The sequence below is a fragment of the Alligator mississippiensis genome, chromosome 2 (genome assembly GCF_030867095.1).
Source record: "Alligator mississippiensis isolate rAllMis1 chromosome 2, rAllMis1, whole genome shotgun sequence".
Classification (NCBI taxonomy): domain Eukaryota; kingdom Metazoa; phylum Chordata; order Crocodylia; family Alligatoridae; genus Alligator; species Alligator mississippiensis.
This window is the reverse complement of record NC_081825.1, coordinates 25,832,635-25,849,050: the sequence shown is the minus strand read 5'-3', so window position 1 is coordinate 25,849,050 and position 16,416 is coordinate 25,832,635. Positions and strand designations below refer to the sequence as shown.

The window sequence follows — 16,416 nt, the reverse complement described above, 5'->3', positions numbered from 1 at the left end:
CCTTCTGCATTTCCAGATAAATTCTTCATTTCCTGCCCTAAACTTTGTACAGTATAGTGTCACTCTGTGCTGCTAAGCAACTGTCGTGTTCCACCCCAGATATTTCTTAGTGATCTTTGTACATCCATTAATTGCTTCACTGCGTAATGGGGGTTTATTCATTATTGGTAACATGCTTTGAAATCTTTTGTCTGAATGGTACCATAAAAGCACAAAGCTGCTATCTAGCACTACCAGGGTCCATCAGTATTCCTCTCTGGATTTGGGCTCCGGAACTCATACTCTGTATCTCTTCTGTTATGATTTGACATGTATATAGGTAAGAAGTGCCATACGGGGTAAGACCAATGGTCTGTCTAGCCCAGTATCCTATCATCCACCTTTTATTGGTTTAGAGATGCCAAAGGAAACATCTTCAACCATTCTGTTAAGATGCCAGAGGAAACATCTCCAACCATTCTGTTCAATTAATTACATATAAATGGGATCTGTCTATTTAAAATTATTAAGTAACATATAAAGAGCATACTCTAATATCCATTATTGGCTTCAGCAGTTATGGAATATGGTAGCTTCAAAATATGTGAAAGCTAATATGCACCAATGTCATAGTCATTGATTTTCATAGGATGATAGAAGTCAAAGACGGAAATTGATATTACAATGGTGTCCTAGTTAATTGAAAATTGATATTGCAATGATGTTCTGTTCAATTGACCATTTTAGTGGTTCAGTAATACTCTTATCTGGAAGGGAAGAGGTACCCCTCTTTGGGGCCTTTTCCATATTAATAAGCACAGTTCTTTCTCTTTTGTGCTTGCTTTTTCATAATATGGCTCTAAGAGGCTGATCTTGGGCTGAGGGCACCCAGCATCGTGCAGGATATTATCTTGTGTCTGGCCAAGCTTGCGGCATTTAATTTAATTGTATCATCTGCTTCATTGTTATTCACTCTATACATCCTGAGGGGAACGTACTTAAAGGAGGATAGGAAAGAGGATGTCTGAAGACTGTGAAAGGAAAGAAGAGGATTTAATTTTAAAGGTGGTTTTAAAACATGTTATTGGTTATCTACAAGCAGTGTTAACTCTTGTGTGGCAAGGAGCTTGGCTTTGGAAAAGAGCTTTAATAATATTACACCTTGTCTATAGCACTGGAATAACATTGCTTTTTGACAACTTTTGATTTAAACCGTATCTAAAATGGTTTTCTAAGGTGAGAAAATGTTTGAATGGTTTGACCCAAAATGCTTTCAAATGGGTAAAGCCCTAATGTGGTCACAACTAATATTAAGGATCATAACAAGTGTTAGCAATGATTAGTAGATGCTTTAATAATGGTAATCGATATAGAGTCCAACGTGTTGTTTATAATCATTGCTTTTAACCATCTATAAATTTTTCTAATATGTTTACAGCTGACTTGCAACGTAGACTGCTCATATCTCTAACATATTTCTTATTTCATCACCATCCACTATAATCATTTAACCTTTATTGAACTCTTTGACAGTGCAGTCTTATTTTTTTTCTTTTGCTCTGTAGGCAGTGCACAACCTGTCATGCTAATCAGTGCTGTCTTGCTGTTTCCTTATGCTTCCCAGGTGTCTGTATCCATTTGAGGTTATAAAGAAAACCTGTTTTTGTTATAGCATTCATTAACTGAGCTGTGGAATTTGTATTTACTTACATAACAACGCAAAACTAGATGGCACTTCCTTAACCAGTGAGTCAAGTCCCCAGTATGCAAATATACTGTGTTGAAAAAAACATCATTATGGTTACAGAATCAAGCACTAGATGCCAAAAGAAAGGCTTTTCTTCCCAACTTCTCTTATCACCCATAGCTCCCGGTCCTGGTATCCTTGTCATTTCCAGTTCTTCTCCCTTCCCCTACAGTCCCAGTTCAGTCCTTTCCCTTCTCCCAGCTGGGTTTTATTCTCCTCTGCATTTGAATCAGATGGCTTTCTCCCTTACACTCACAAGATGCCAGCAGAGGGTTGTTAAGAATGCAGGGGAGAGAGGCTCCCTGTTCTTGATTTGTAGTGTTTCACATCTTCCCATACAGGAACAGTTTAGAAGAGTTTGTTCAACAGCTTAGTGCTAGATCCAGTACAAGACTTAGCAATTAGATGCTGCCACATATAACTTCTGGGCCCCTGGAGTGGGATGCAAAATACAGAGTTAGGTTCTTAGGTTTCCTCAGTACATGGGGAAAGACTTGTATTTACAAGTACTATCCTCCTGCAGAGTAAATTAGTTTACTCCAGCCTAAGGGTGCACATGTAGATGCCAAGACATTTAATGCACAGCTAATTAGTCAACTGCTCAGTAAACATCTCATGTAGACATGCCTAAGGAAGCCAGGGGCTGTAGCACAATGGTTACAGCACTCAGCTGGGAGGGGGAAGTTCTGGGTTCTGGTCCATATGCTCACAATTTCTGTGTCTTGTAGTTAAGCAGACCTTGATAAAAGACAGGAATGAGACGGGAATTGAAACCTCCCAGGCAAGAACTCTTAATCACCAAACTACTGACTTATGCACCCTCTTGTGCTCTCTCCTCATAAGTCTTACACTTCTTTCTGCATAGTGACCTGCTTTCCACAGTCCCCTGCCAGGCAGGGCTGCTTCAACCTGGCTCAAGTTGCTGTTCATGAATAAACTCTGGAGCTTATTGCTCCAGAGCTTGTTGCTCCCAGGTGCATGTTCAAATGGTGTGCCCGGGAGCAATAAACTCTGGAACAATAAGCTCTGGAGTTAAATCATGTGCAGTAATAGCATGTGTAGATGTGCCCCTCCCTCTTGTGTTCCTTTGGTAGCCCTATGAATCTTGCACCAATTGCAGATAATGGGTTTTTTTGTTTAACCAATCCACTTATTTTAAATGCAAAACATATTTTGATGAGCTTGATTTTTGTCCTCCTTTGTCCGACATATTTAATATTCATAGATATTAGGGTCGGAAGAGATCTCAGCAGATCATTGAGTCTGACCCTCTGCCCCGGGCAGGAAAGAGTGCTGGGGTCAGATGACCCCAGCCAGGTGCTTGTCCAGTCTCCTCTTAAAGACCCCCAAAGTAAGGGAGAGCACCACCTCCTTTGGAAGCCCATTCCAGATTCTGGCAACCCTTATTGTAAAGAAGTTCTTCTTAATGTCTAACCTAAATCTGCTCTCCATCAGTTTGTGGCCATTATTTCTAGTTACTCCAAGGGATGCCCTGCTAAACAGAGCATCTCCTATCCCTCGCTGTCCCCCCCACCAAGTGAATTTGTAGACGGTCACAAGATCACCTCTCAGCCTTCTCTTGCAGAGGCTGAAGAGATCCAGGTCTCTCAATCTCTCCTCATAGGGCCTTATCTGCAGGCCCCTAACCATAAGAGTGGCTCTCCTCTGGACCCTCTCAAGGTTAGCCACATCCCTTTTGAAGTGTGGAGCCCAAAACTGGACGCAGTACTCCAGCTGTGGCCTCACCAGTGCTGCATAGAGGGGAAGTATCACTTCACTGGACCTGTTTGTCATGCATCTGCTAATGCATGATAAAGTGCAGTTAGCTTTACTGATCACTTTATCACATTGATGACTCATGTTCATCTTGGAGTCAACTATGCCTCCAAGATCCGTTTCTGCTACAGTGCTGCTGAGAGGGTCATCCCCCAGCCTGTAAGTATGCTGATGATTCCTTCTCCCTAGGTGTAGCACTTTGCATTGTCCTTGTTGAATTGCATCCTAATCTGTTCTGCCCACTTTTCTAACCTGTCCAGATCCACCTGGATTAATTCCCTGCATGAACTTTGCATGCCCCCAGAGGCTGGTGGGGCATGGCGAGCTCCCGTAGGTGGCGGCGGCACTGTCAGTGGTGGGTGCATGGCGGCGGCGGTGAGCAGTGGGCTCCCGCAGGCAGCTGTAGCGCTGTTGGTGGGGGGGGCGGGGGGGAGGGGGTAGTGAGTGCTGACCAGTGGTCAGTGACCACCCGCAGACGCCGCCGGCAGTGGTGGTGGCAGCCAGCAGCGATTGGGGATCTCCTGCAGACATTGCTGGTGGTGTCAGCAGTGATGAGGGGGGTGGCAAGTGGTGACTGTAGGCATTGCCAGCAGTGTTGGCAGCACCTTTTTGCTGGGCGTGCACTGCCAAGCTCAGAGGGTGCATGTGCACCTGCATGCATCCCCTATGCATTGCCAATGGTTCCCTGCCCACTAGTGTGTTTACTTTACCACATAATTTGGTGTCATCTGCAAATTTGGACAGAGTGCTCTCCACACCTTCATCTATGTCACTGATGAAGACATTGAACAGCACCAGTCCAAGGACCGAACCTTGGGGAACTCCACTGCCCACTTCTTTCCGGGTCGATGCCGACTCATCCACCACCACTCTTTGGGTGTGTCTCATTAGACAATTTGCCACCCACCTGACCATGTAATCATCTACATCACAGCTGTTTGGTTTATTCATGAGAATAGGATGAGATACTGTAACAAAGGCTATCTTAAAATCCAGGTAGATGACATCTACCTCGTCCCCTGCATCTAAGCCTTTTGTGACCTGGTCATAAAAAGAAACAAGGCTAGTCAGGCAGGATCTACCTGCTATGAACCTGTGCTGGTTGCCCTTCAGCATTTTTTTAAATTATTCAGCAATACTTTTCTTGAAATAATAAAAACAGTTTTAAAATGCTATTTTTGTGAATTTTTAATTGAATTTCAGTGTCCATTTCTAAAGTATCTTCACACTAATCTCATGTAAAAAAGCCCCTCATCATCTAGCAAATAAAAAGCATATCATTCAGAACTGACTTAATGCAATGGCAAAAGAAGAATTTGAATACATATATGTTAAGTCAAGTATTTGTGTAAATAAATGGATATAATCATATTGTATCCTGTGGTTAGCAAAAAAGAAACACAAAATATACTAACCAGAGAGAATTGGCATTTCTTTATGAAAATAACAAAAAGAATACAAATGCAAATTATTTAAATTGAGGTTTGCTGCTTGCTGATTTAAATTACGATTAAAATAATGGAAGATGAAAAACAGTTTTCCATAATTCAGTCAAAGCATTTCTTATTTTGTACAATCTGTGTGTATGAAGAAAGGAGTGGTTTTTCAGTTTGTTTGTTTTTGTTCTGCTTTTGACCTTTTGCAGAATGTAAAATTATTATGTTTTTATCTGGCTCATCAAAGGGTCAAAGGCTGATTAATCACTTTAGGCCAATTGTAATGCTTTTATATATGCAGAATAGCAACTTTTCCATTTACTTCAATTGTGTAGGGATATGCTGCTCAGCATACATAAGAGCTTTCCAATCTTGCTCTGTGCTAGATTCATAGTCCTCTAATTTACTCCCTCCTACACTTTGTGTCCATGGCTGATAAAAATATAATGGCAGCAGTATGGAAATTGGGCCAGTGAATGCAGCTCATTGCCTTTGGATATGGAATTAATGCAAAAAAAATCAGGAGATAATTAATTTGGATTGAAAATGCTGAGCTATATTTTAATTGTAACATTTCTAAACTCTGTTCTGTGTCTTCAGCTTGCTCTCAGTGGATTTAGATCATATATGATGAATAAAATATTGATTGGTGGTTTCAGATGACAGATGCTGCTAAATCTGAACAAACATTTTAACTAATATGAAATTCAAATTCTGATCAAACAGAAAATTAATATGAATTTCATATTTTGTTATTTTAATAAACACAGATGTCTTGCCAGTGGCTAGGAATGATGTTAAGCATCAGTGCATAAGAAGTTCTTTTTTTTTTTTTGAGCTAAACTATAAAGGTAAAGAGCATTTTCTATATTTGTGTTTTGCATTCCCAAGCAAACCAATTAAAATTCAGAAATAATTTAAGTTAATTTTCTCTGGTGAAAACTGTAATAGCAGCTTAGAAAACTGAACCTTTAAGGTATTTTCCACTATGGCAAGGATTTAAGAAGGAATGACAAGAAGGAATCTTCTGGGCCATCCAGTGCAGCCTGGGTTGAAAAGGATCTCAATCTTTTTCACAAACTGACCAAGCTCTGTACTTCATATTGGTGGGTACAAAAAAGAGACTTGTGGGCAGTGGCCATGTCTCCACGTCTGCTTTTCTGCACAGTAGACTAATTTACTGTGCAGTCAAGTGTCACTGTCTACACATGTGCAGCACTTAGGCTGGTGCATACTAATTTACTGAACTATTAGATAGTCCTATCAGACACAAGCACAAGCACTCTCTACCGGTGCAGCAAATTACTGTGCTTAAACACACGAGTAGATGGTGACAGGGCTGGCTGGAGAATGAGGGCACTTCACCACAGGACTAGCTGGCAGGCAGCTCCCACAATGAAGCACCCTTGTGCCCCAGCCAGCCGCTTCGCAGCATGTGGGAGCCCCATCAGAGCCAGCCCTGGGCTAGCTGCTCCAGTGGGGCTCCACATGCTGTGGAGTGGCTCTAGTCTTTTCACAGCACATGGAGAGCAGCTCTGGGATGCTCCAGTTGGGGCTCCACGTACTGTGGAGCGGCTGGCTGGTGCATGAGGGTGCTTCAGGTTGGGGGCTGCCTGCTGACTAGCCCTGCACTAAAGCACCCTTGCACCCCAGACAGCCTCTCTGCAGCACATAGAGCCCAGTTGGAGCAGGTTGGGGCTGGCAGGCCCACCCTCTGGCTGGGGACAAGATGCACAGAAACCAGGATAAGAGATTGGAAATTGGTTCAGATCAGGAGTTCAGTGCACATAAATTGCTTTCAAAATGACTGAAATTGGTTTAAGATAAACCTGGATGAATATAGTAACAGATTTAACTGAGTTAGGTTAAATCTGTTTATTGAACTTCTGTCCTAGATCCCCGGGTCCTGCCAGCCTGGGCTGCTCCCACTGGGTTCCATGTGCTGCACACAAAAAAACTCCAGAGCAATAAGCCCTGCAGTTTATTCATGTACATTAATTGCACATTTAGACATGTCCACTATTTTTTTAACTTATACTGACTTGTGTTATCTTATACCTCTAAAGACGAATAATGGCCTAGTCAAAATTAAGTAGCAGCTCTGTGAATAGCAAAATGTGCAACAGCATGGGATGTGCTGTACAGTTAGATTGATGGTCATCTAGTCAGCATCCTGACTGGGAAAGCGTCCTGGATCAGGTGCTTCAGCAGAAGATGTAAGCAACTTTATAGTGAGCCATTATACTTATAACTTACCTGGAAGGAGGTTCCCAAACCATTGTCAATGGCTGGATAATAACACTGGAGCATGAGTGCTGATGTCTGTCTAGAGGAGGAATTTTTAAAATTCTTTTTTCATGTAAATTGGGTATTTTTATTGTCTCTGTAAACCAGCGAGTCCTAATTTTTGGACCGATAAGCCCCTGACAACTTTGAGAATTTGTCAGGTACTATCATACATCTTTTTTGACAGACTTTTAACTGAACAAGGTAGAGGCCTGCTGTGGTCTATGGATCAGCTGTGGGACACTTGCTGTGATCTTATGGACCATTAGCGCTCCCCGGAGCCCAGTGTGGAAACAACTAACGTCAACATTTAATTTTTGTGAACTTAATTGCTTGTGACAGTGAATTCCAGAGATAATGCATTATATATTTAAAAATAAGTCTTTTTATCGATCTTAAATATGTTGCCTTTTAACTTAATTCCTTTATTAAGAAAGCAAGACCACCTGATTTGCCTTTGTTATGCCAGTTACTGTTTTATATACATCCAACACGTACTTTTTTCTGCCTCCTTTCTGAACCATTTTGTGTATTATTTTTAGGCTGATTAATTCTAAATGCAGCATTTCAGCATCAGGTGTACACCTGGCATAATTATGTCTTCATAATGTCATTTTTTTATCTCATTATTTAATGGCATTATTTCCTATTTCAGTCTTTTATGTACAGCAGGGGTGTCAGACTCACCTGGGCCTCCAGGCCAGATCTGGACTGCAAGACTCCTCACAGGCTGGGTCAGAATCAAAGGAAGCTTCAAGTGCTGGATCTGGACGTGGCATCTGGGATGGGGTGAGCGTTGGTAACGCAGACACTGCTCACCCACCTGCCCCCCTGCTGCCAACACATCCCCAGCCAGGCTCTGTAGCAGAATTATGTAGATTATGTAGCAGAATTATGTACAGAATTTGATATCAGGCCCCTTCACTACTTTCCCCAACTCCTCTAGGAGACCCATGAGCTGGGTGAAATGTCTGCAGATCGTATCTTTGACACTCCTCATATATAGGCTTGGCTTTTTTTAGAGTGCAGCTGCACATGGATCAGAAGTTTTAATATAAGCTTCCTATAGTCTTTCCAGAGTATTTCCACTTAATTTAGAGACCACTGATGTATGCAAATAGTTCACAGTGGGTTAATGTACATCAGTGAGTCCCTAGATTAATATAATTATGCACTGCAGTGCTTAGGGCACTAGTAAAGGTATATAGTGTCTTTCACTTCTAGGTCACTGGTTTAAATACTAGTTTGAACTGATAGTGACCAAAAGCCATCACCCTCTGACAGCTCTTTGGCGCTTAAATGTACAATGAATGTGTGGTTTCATCATGAATCATATTAATGAAACCACTTTCATTATTAGTACATCTTTTGAAAGTCTCTTCTGAGAGACCAAGGGTGACTAAGACATAAACTTTATGACTGTGTGTAACAGCCATTTGCAACGTACTCAGTCAGGGCACCTCACCACTTCTTTGAAGGTGGCAGCATCCCCAGCTGAGAACTACTGTGAGTCCTGCCTCAATTTCCCTCAGTACTTCTTAACCAGGTATTACTGGGGGAGGTGGGGAAAGGACTGGGAACAGGCAGCCTGAGCCAGATTTGTCTGCTTTAGGTGGATCAGAGAGCCATAATGCAGCAGCTCTGCATGTGGAGCAGTTTTATCTGCCCACTGCCACCATAGCAGCAGCACTGGCACTGTGGCACTCCAGTTGAGAGCCACTGGTGTAGAAACTCGGGTTAGGCATGTCAGGTCTCTGTACAGTGCCTGGACATCGCGATGGGATCCAGAACAGCGAATGCCCACCCTGCCTAAGCCAGTGATGGAAAAACAAAGGATAGGGGCATGTCTTAAATCCCAGTCCTCTCCATGGCTGAGGAGCCTTACTCAGTGCCACGGGCAGATCTCTCTGTCTGCTTGGGGCCCAAAGCTCAAAACTCCTGATGACAGGTTAACTATTACTTTCATTTTAAAGCAGAGGGGGCAGGAGGTGGGAGTGGCAGTGGCATCTTTTCCTTTTTACACAATCACCTAGAGAACTTGTGCAGTAAGTGGAATATGCAAGTTCAATCTTTTCATCTATCTGCAAGGGATCCATCCCAAAAGGTAACCTCTCAGAGTGCCCTAACCTCTCAGTGCTATAGACTGTTTTGTGGCTGGAGAGCCCTCAGGCTGTTGCGGTGAAGCTATTATGCAGAAGTCTTGAAGGTTCATTTGGCCAGAAAGAGAGAAGGAAAGGGAGCATGACTGGGTGGGAGAGGGAAGACCTGTCTTCTGATGTCTGTCCCAAGGACCGTTTATATATTTTTATTAACCTTAGGTAAAAACAAAAGTGGCAGACATCACAGCATTTTGTGGGAGCTCAAACCTACTGCCATGTCATAGGTGTACTCTGGTAAGGCCTGGTGGGTTAAGCCCCTCAGGTGAGATGAGTGTTCAGGTTCTGGATCTCAGGCTTAGATGAGATACAGGATGCTTACGCGAGTCACATTTTTCGCGTGCTCGGGCCCCTGAAAGCGATCTACTGCTGTGACATAGCACATGTGCATGGCTGCAGAGTGCTTTAGAAATGGCTGACCGCACAAAAAATGAACTCTTGTCAAATCAGGTATTAGATAAAAGCGCTGTAAAGCACAGCACCTTAGGGAACTTGTGTTCTTCTGAAGGTTCATTTTGTGTGTGGGGGTGGGGCTGTCAGAGGGGGAGGGAGGGGAAAGGGAGCAGAGAGCCCAGCTGGGCTTTGCTCAGCCTGAGCTGGAGGTGGGGGGTGTGGAATGGAGTCCCCTCCCCTCCCCCCCCACCTACCCCAGCTGGGTATGGGGGGGAGCTGAGCCAGGCCTGCAAGGTGAGGGGGACTCTGTTCCACCCCCCACCCCTGGCTCTGACCAGGCCTCTGGCTGCTTTCCTGGCCTGAACAGCTGCTGACTACTTTGGCTGGTTTGAGCTGGAGGGGAGGGGGTGAAGTGGAGCCCCCTAGCCTCATGGGTCCAGCCTGACTCCCCTTAATACCCCAGCTGGGGCAGCTGGGGGGGGGGCCGCGAGGCAAGGGGGTTCCATTCCACCCTGCACCCCCCCTCCCCCCCGGCAAAGCCCAGCTGGCAGCTCCACGCTGCCCCCTTCCCCCTCCCTCTCCTGCCAACAACCTTGGAGCGGGGAGTGGGGCTTGCCCCCCTGTGAGCCCAGAGGAGGCATGGGCCATGCAGGGTTGGGGCTGTGCAGCACAAGTACTGCGGAGCTGGGGCCAGAGGTGGCGGCAGCTGGAAGGAGACGCCACTGCCTGGGCAGCCTAGAAAGGCAGTCCAGCTGCAGAGCCACCCCAGCCCCGCTCCATGCCGAGGGACAGCAGGATCTGGTATAGTTAGATGGTGCCTGGGCCAGGTGGGACTGAGGCCCTCTCTGGCCCAGACAAAGACCCAATCCAGCCTGCGAGCCATAATTTGCTCATCCCTGCTGTAGGGCAATTCCCACTGTAGGGGTTAACTGTGGTTCCAGACGGCATGCCGCACCCCTAAATTCCTAGTCCCAATGCCAGCTCTGCTGCAGAAACACCACAGCTGCAGAAACAGCAGACAAAAAGGGCCCAGGCCTATGGCGGACATCTGGTCTCAGCTATACCCCACGCTGAGACGATACAGTTACAAAACAGCGGGGCAGGACCCATTCCTGGGCAGTTTGCTTCAGTGATTAACACCCCCATGGTGTTAACCCCACTAAAGGCCTGTGTATCCAGTAATTGCCAGGACCCATTCCTGGGTAGTTTGCTCAGGGATTAATAGCCCCATGGCATTAACCTACTTAAGAAAAAAAAAGGGCAAAGAAGGAGGAAATAGGAGTCTTAAACTCCAAAACAGACTTTCTCTTACTCTACCTGAGGCTTTCCCTTCAAAAAGCATCGCTGGCCTCTCAGTGAAAATTGGGGGGAGACCTCCCCCATGGGGAGCAGGTTTTCTGGCTCCCAACGTAGCTGTGCAGCTCTCAGCAGGCAGATGAATAATAGCCCCACGAGAAAGAGAGAGAACAGTAGTGAGTGGTCCATATATACATGGGGTGACATCACCCAAACCTTCTCCAATCAGGGAGGGTCTTTCTCCCCACCAATCTGCCTGAAGAAGCTCCAGCTTTCTCTGCCCAGTGAGGATAGAGGGTTTTACATATTTTGTCCAGATAGGGGCCCCAGCTTGCCATGCGCTGATCACATGGCCAGAGCAACAGGAGCTGTCTTGCCCATATCAAAATATGTGCACAAAAAACACGATACACAACCCAGTCTGTGTGGGAGTGTTACATATATATGATTTGTGGATAATCAGAGCCTGCTTGAAATCTTGCAGTCCTGCAAGGTGCCTTTTTATCCTGTACTGCCAATTCCCTGCTTCCTGGTGCTGTACAAAATGTAATCCTTTAGAGCACCATCTAGATCTAGAAAGCACTGGGACAGGGTTTTTCAATCTATTTTAATAAGTGTACCCCCAGTGGCCCCCTTTTTAGTAAGTGTACCCCGGGGGGGGGGGTGAGCAGCTAGCCACCAAGCGGGGGGAGGGGTTGTGGCGTGGCAAGCGGCCAGATGCAGAGTGGGGCTGTGGTGAAGAGCGGCAGTGCAGCGTCTGTGCAGCCCTGCTCTCGCCCCGGTCCAGCCCTGCTCTTGTGAGGCAGTGGTATGGGATGGCGGCGCTCCGCCCCCACCCACCCCCGTGTATGACCTGGGACCTTTCAAAGTGCCCCCAGGGGTACGCATACCCTTGGTTGAGAACCCCTGCATTAGGAGATGACCATAACCAGCTGTTCAAGTTAACCACAGCCCTATGCTTTCTCTTGAGAGTAAAATCCTTTTCACTGCCCTATTTTTGGCCTTTTGACTTTGTCTGTACAGTATAATGAGGCACAGTTCTCCAACTGTTCCTGACTAATGAAGCTCCCTGCATCTACAGGAGTCCTTTACCAAGCACTCGTGGTTGTCACAGATGTTTTGTGTCTGAACTCACAGCAGGAATTAGCTAAATTAAAGGTTCTTTCTTGTAGATTGCAAAAAGGCCTGCCTTCGCAATGCCCACTACTATATGAGCATGGCTTATTGTTATCATCACGTTAATCATAGTAAGAGCAGGTGAGTGGACTTTGTTGCCTACAGCAGTAATATTTCATGCTTTTTCAATGCTGACTTAGAGCGCTGAATAAGTGAAATATGAGTCACTCTCTGTCTCTACCTGTTCCAGGATTGTTTCTGCAGCTGGTGTGATGTGACCCAAGTCTTATTGTTTTCATTGGTTTCGTTGTTGTCAGTTCATCTTTAGATTGGTGTGCTACACTGACAATGCCCTAATTACACTTCCTAGTGACTTATTTATTATGAAATGTTAATGTTTGCCCTCTGTCTAGATTTCATTCAATTTATCTGAAGCCTTTGACATAACTCATCATAGTGTTCTCAATGCTTGACTGTCTTCCCTATATGGTCAACATCATGTAGTGCTTGATTAACTTTCATCTTACCTTTCTAACCCCTCTTTTCTGCTTGTATTGGAGAAGAAACTATGTGCAGAGCTCAGAATATTTTCTTACAGGTTTTTCCATTTTTAAAGGAAATGCTGTTTCTAGTGCTATAATAGGGAGTGAGCTAGGCCTATTGACTCAGCATGCATTATTAAAAATATAATCAGGGATTTTTTAAAATTAATAAAGTATATTTGATGGGTTTTGATGGTGTGGTGTATCTATTATTTCCCTCTTTCCCCACACCACCATAATGCCAGTAAACAGAATTATTAATCAAAAAGCTGCTGGGTTGGATTTTCATTTTCATTCCTGGTAAATGTGGAGTAACTCTGCACTATTTGGATTTTCACAGGTGTAACTGAGGTGATAACCTGGCTCTCCATGTTTAACCTGGAGAAAAGAGGCTGCTTTCATTTGGAGGTTTGGAAAGATGAAGCAAGAGAACACTAAGAAGTAATGATAATTTTGGGTTTATATAGATGCTCAGATTATGAAGGGAGCCAGGTTGCCATGCCATGTTTTTCTTCCCTAGGTTGCCTTTGCGGTATTAGAGACATCTTACTTATCTATTAGACTTCTAGCACCTGAGTCCATTCATTTTACTTAGGCAAGGAGTTGTCATAGGAGGTGTGGTGCGGGTCATAAGAGGTGTGGTGTGGGTATTACAAGGTGACATTCTGTAGTCTGTATTATGCCAGACTAAATCATGGTGGATTCTTCAGGCCTTCAGATCTATTGAAAATTATGGTCCTGATTTTTTTTGTTAAATTTGAGATCAGCTGAGTATTCTGAGATGAGCTGAAGGCAAAATGATTGCGTTGTAACACATCTTTAGCTACCTTTAATATCCATAATGGTAATATCATGGCCCCTTGGAACTTTAAGCACTTTCAGATATAGAATATGAATTGCTCTCTTTCAAGAAGCATAGGGACCTACCACTGGAACTAAAGGAGAATCTTCTTTTAGCTGTTAGCACTACAGGGCCTATGTATGGCAATTTCAGTTGTACATACACCCTTTGAACATATGCATACTCTAATCAGATCATTCAGAATGGAATAACTTACACACTTAGTACCCAGCACATCCACAGGTGGCAGATAAAGGAATGACCTACAAGAAAGGTTAGCTGTGAAATAAGCAGGGGTAATTCTGACAAATAAGCAATCATGGACCAAGAAGTGGGCAGTGACACCAGGATGTGGTGGGGTCAACAGATGGCAATGTTTTCCCTCCTGAAAAGCTGCACATATTCTTTGATGGTGCTGTGACTTGGTGAGTACAGGTCACCACTATACTAAGCCTGCCCGGACCCCAGCTCCCCAGGACCCCAGCTCCCTAGGTCTACAAGTCCTCAGTGGCAGAGCAGGCAGAAGATGTCAGAATCTCAATGGCTGTGAAGGCACAAGAAGGCTGCAGTGGAATGAGATCTCCAGTTGTTTTGACCTCCTAGCCATTGAATTAAGGTCCTGTTCTGACCATGTGGAAGCTGATGTGTAGCAGCTTCTATATGATAAAAGAAATCACACACAAGCATCTTCCATGAAAACAGTTTTTCTGGCACATTTTTCAAGCCCTTTGGCAACCAGCAGTGATGACAGGAGCAGGATTGTGAGGTCTGGAAGCTCCTAGTCATGAACTGTTAAAAAGTTGGCAATTACAAGAAGATCGTCTAGCACTGGGATGAGGCAGGAGTATGATTTGGCAACTGTAATTGCAACTGACTAGCCCTCTTCAGGATCTGCTCTGCTCACCCCACATGGGGAGGGGGCTAAAAAAAGTGCCCTAACAGTGCCTGTCAACCTTCTTCCTGACTGGATAACTACGTCCAGTGGGATCACCTTTACTGTGGTCAAAATCAACAAAGCCACACAATCAATTTCAGGACCTGGAACATCAGGACCCTCATGGACAATCCTAATAGTGAAAACTCAGAGTGCCACTGTAATTGTGGCTCGAGAATTCGGATGACACAAGATCCATGTCAATGCATTCGGCAAGACCTGGCAAATGGGAAGAGGGCAGCTCAAAGAACATGGAGGTGGCTGGAGAATGGTAAACAGGAAAGAGAATGCTGGCTGCATGGAGTTGGTTTTGCCCTCAAGAACGATCTAAAAAAACAACTCAGTGAGTTCCCTGTCCTAATTAATAAGCACCTTATGACTCTTCAACTTAAACTGTCATCAGTGTGTATGCCCTGATTCTTGCCGACAATGACACCAAGGAGGAATTCTATGTCAACCATGACCAACTCCTTTCTGCTGTTCCAGATGGAGATAGACTTATTCTTCTCATTGTTTTCAATGCCAGAGTTGGAAGGAACTCAAGTGTCTGGCATGGAACCATTGGCAAGGAAGAAGTAGGAAAAGTCAACTCTAACAGCATCCTCCTTTTGACCAAATACTTGGAACATGGGCTCACCATCACCAACACCCTGTTCCACCAAAAAAAACAGGCACAAGACATCATGGCAACATCTGCAATCTAAGCATTGGCACCTGATTGACTATGTTATTGTTCATGCCTGAGATTGCAAAAATGTCTGCATCATCTGAGCTGATGATTGCTGGACAATGACTCATCTGCTCAGTTAAATCATTCAAGCTGGCTCCCAAATGATGCCTGCAGCAGAAGCCATGTCAATAGAAGATCAGCATCAAAGGACTCAAGGACCTAATGAAGTGAGACCTCTTCCACCAGTGCCTCAATGAAAAACTGGTGAATTACAATCAACAACAGTGAGAGAATGTCAGCAGTGCTTGGGCTGCCTTCAAGTCCACCGTCATCAGCACCTGTAAAGAGACATTTGTATTCTCTACCAGGAAACATCAATACTGGTTTGATGGGAATGACTGGGTGTTCCAAGAGTTGATCGACCACAAATGCAAGGCCTTTTGTACTTGGCAGAATGAATGTCCAGCAAGCCAAGGCAGAGGTCCAAAGGGGAGAACCCATAGTATGAAGAACAGATGATGGGAAGACAAGGCAAAGGAAATTCAACATCTGGCTGATATCCACAATATGTGTAGTTTTTTCAATGCCTCCAAAACCATCTATGGTCCAAGCACTCAGGGACCAATCCCCTTGAGACCTAAGTATGGAAGAGACCTGATCAAGGAAAGGCAAGCCATCAGTGCCCATTGGAAGAAGCATTTTGAAGACCTTCTCACTCAAGCATCTGTTTTTATTGAGAGTGTTCTCAACTCCGTCCTGCAACACCCAGACAGAAGCAGTCTTGGAATCCCTCCGACCCTTGAGGAAGTGAGAAAAGCCATCAACCAGATGAAGAAGAATAAGGCATCTTGAGCCAGTGGTATACCCTGGGTCTCCAGCATCCAGGGACCAATACTTGCATTTATGCCCCCCTGTCCTGTCCATGGCCAATTGCTGAGTGTGGGGGGGAGGGGGCGCGGTCCCCTGGCAACCAATTACTGAGCCCAGAAACACTAGCAGCAAAACTGGAAGTGCCACCAGCAAACCAAGTACCCCCTGGAGGGCCTGGCCGGCACTCTCCCTCCCCCAAGCTGGCACTGGGGAACATGTCCCCTGCCCTCACACCCACCATTGGTACACCACCATCTGGAGCTGATGGAATCTCTGCTGAAATCTTCAAGCAGGAGGAGACAAGCTCACGTCACAGCTCCATGCCCTCATCTGAAGGATTTGGAATGATGAGGAAATCCCAGATGACCTCAGGG

The 16,416-nt window shown here is 44.8% G+C and overlaps 1 long non-coding RNA gene across 1 annotated transcript; it reads right to left on the bottom strand.

Moving 5' to 3' along the window:
* Positions 1-1,308: 1,308 nt before the first annotated feature.
* Positions 1,309-11,216, bottom strand: LOC109281113 (uncharacterized). The gene is made up of 3 exons (XR_002087672.2): positions 11,091-11,216; positions 7,912-8,083; positions 1,309-2,158 (listed from the first exon to the last, which is right to left on the bottom strand). It is a non-coding gene; the product is annotated as an uncharacterized LOC109281113 (long non-coding RNA).
* Positions 11,217-16,416: the final 5,200 nt, after the last annotated feature.